A 2,632-nucleotide genomic window follows, 5' to 3' on the forward strand; every position below is an offset into this window, starting at 1 on the left:
CAAAAGTGAAAACTTGACAAATAGGTGCCATGTGTAATCAATTATTGCTTCTTCATCTATCGGGATTCCATGTAGTTTTTCCCCTTTTATCATTCCCTTGTCATATCCTTCATATTGCCAGACATCCCTGGCTCCTTATCATGGTCCATAAACTAGTTAATGGCCATTGCTATCTTAACTAAACATCACAAGTCTGTACATACACCGTTGTTATCCTTTGTACATAGTCTGCATCTTGTATGGGGGCATATTACCTCCATAGTGCATGAGTTTGAATTTGAATTGGGGGCATAGCCCTAAGAACTTATTATCCATCAGACTTATTACATATCACATTTGAGGTAACACTTATGTATGCTTATATGATCCTAAAAAAATCTTTAAAATTCAAATAATGACCTAAACAGAATCATAAAAATCATAAAATGTCTTGAAATAATCACTAAAAATCATAAAACATCCTAAAGTAAATCCTAAAAATCGTAAAATGTCCTAAAGAAATGAGTAACAAAAAAAAATCAAATATCCTCAAAACCCTTAAAAAAATCACGAAGCCCATTGAAAATTTGTAATAAACCTTGTAAATAGTCACTAAGGATCATTACTCTTGCATAGACACTTTCACTTCTACAAACTAAAAATCAAAGCACTACACTTCAATGAAAATCACACCTATCTAAGCAATGTGGACCAACAATTAATCCAACATGTCACTATGAACCTATCAACTAAATCCACAAATAAAACTATCACATGATCAACTTGTCAAACACTATCTGAAGATCTAAAACACTAAAAGGAAACTAATAATGGACAAGAATAGCTGTTGCCTCACACTTTTTAGTGAGTGATTTATTTTTTATTTATTTTTCTTTGATCATGTTCTTAAGCCACTTGATGATATAAACTGATCTATGAGAGTGGCTGGGATGGTTCATGGTCATCTTTCAATTTCCATCTATTAAAAAATGTACCCTTGAGATTATGGGGCATAAATATATGCCTCAGGAAGAACAAGGTCATTTTCTATCTACATCATGCTTGTTTATGCAAAAGGTTTACATTTTCACTCTAGCTCTTTATGCCATGATGTGTTACATTCCATTTATCATATCAAAATAAAGCTCCATTTGACATATAGTGCACTTTCTAAAAACAAAATTCTTCACCTAATTCTAATTGGTCCTCACCTCATCTCCTTGGTCTTCTATCATTCATTTCTTCATTCAACACCATGATCATGTATTTTGATACACCAAATCATCTTCATCTTGCATTCCTACATTCCTACATCATCCTACACTATTTGTAAACCTTTTGTGGCTTTCCACCTAGTCCAGCCTCAGTGTGATGTTTGCTTGACCAAATATGACCAAATATGACCATATTTGATTGATTTCACTTATGTTTTGACATATTTCCATAATTTTGGTAATGAACACAAAATTTTAGGCCATTTCAAGTCCAATTTGGTTGATTTTGGCCCCTAGAGCCTTTTGGGGTGTAGTCTGCACTTTTAGAGTGTAGTTGGACTTCCCAAGTGTACCCAGGGCATACTTGATACTATCATAATGAACGCAAAGTTTTAGGTAATCTCGAGTGCAACTTGGCTGATTTTGGCCCCTAGAGCCTCTTGGGGTGTAGTCTGCACTTTTAGAGTGTAGTTGGACTTCCCAAGTGCACCCAGGGCATACTTGATACTATCACAGAAAAATTGGGTTAACCAAGTGCACCCTAGGCACACTTGGGTGCATTTTGGGTGCACTTGGGGTAGTTAGATGCCTAGAATTGCTCCTGGACCCCTATGTTGTACTCTGGAGCCCATAACTTTTGTGTTTCAACTTTGATTTGCAAAATGTCAGTTGTGTTTGATTTGTATCTTTTTTGCAAACAAATTGAGCTATCATTTTCCTTATTTTCTCACTTTATTTACTAGTAACCCTTGAAACTACTTTTGGGCCCCTAATCAACCCCTATTCTACACTCTAGACCTCATAACTTTCATATTTTAGCTTTGATTTGTGATTTGTCAATTACTATGGCTTTGTCTTCTCATTTTCAATAAATTGACCTATGATATAAATTTCTTAATTAATTTCTTGAGTCGGAACCCATATATATCATCCCTACTAGAGCATGTTGTTATGGCTTTCTCATCAATGTTCTCTAACACAATGCTCTAGATCACATTATATGAAAGAGAGGCAAAATGTAGACACTAAAAAATTGTTAGAATCTAGGGTTCCATTATTTATTCATACTAACTCATCCCATTTTCTCATTTCACTAATTCTAATCTTTTGGCTAACTTGATTATTAATGCAATCAGATTTCCACAATCCATGATTTATAATGCTAAGTTTCTAGAATAGATTGTGTAGAGATTTTTCATCAACATTTCGAATCACACTACGTGATCCATCATCAGGAAGAGAGAGCAAGAGGTGTCAAATTATGTAAGATGCAGATTTGGTACAGGGTCACAATTTAAGGAGACCTGGAAGAGAGGGATTGCACACGCCCCAATGCAAGTCAAAAGAAGTAAAATAAAATAAAGACAAAAAACAAACAAACACACGGGAGAGACAAAGCCACCCAAGACACAAAGTGGAAGCACCAAGAGAGATAACAA

The sequence above is a fragment of the Cupressus sempervirens genome, chromosome 4 (genome assembly GCF_028749045.1).
Source record: "Cupressus sempervirens isolate cs-2001-9-10 chromosome 4, ASM2874904v1, whole genome shotgun sequence".
Classification (NCBI taxonomy): Eukaryota; Viridiplantae; Streptophyta; class Pinopsida; order Cupressales; family Cupressaceae; genus Cupressus; species Cupressus sempervirens.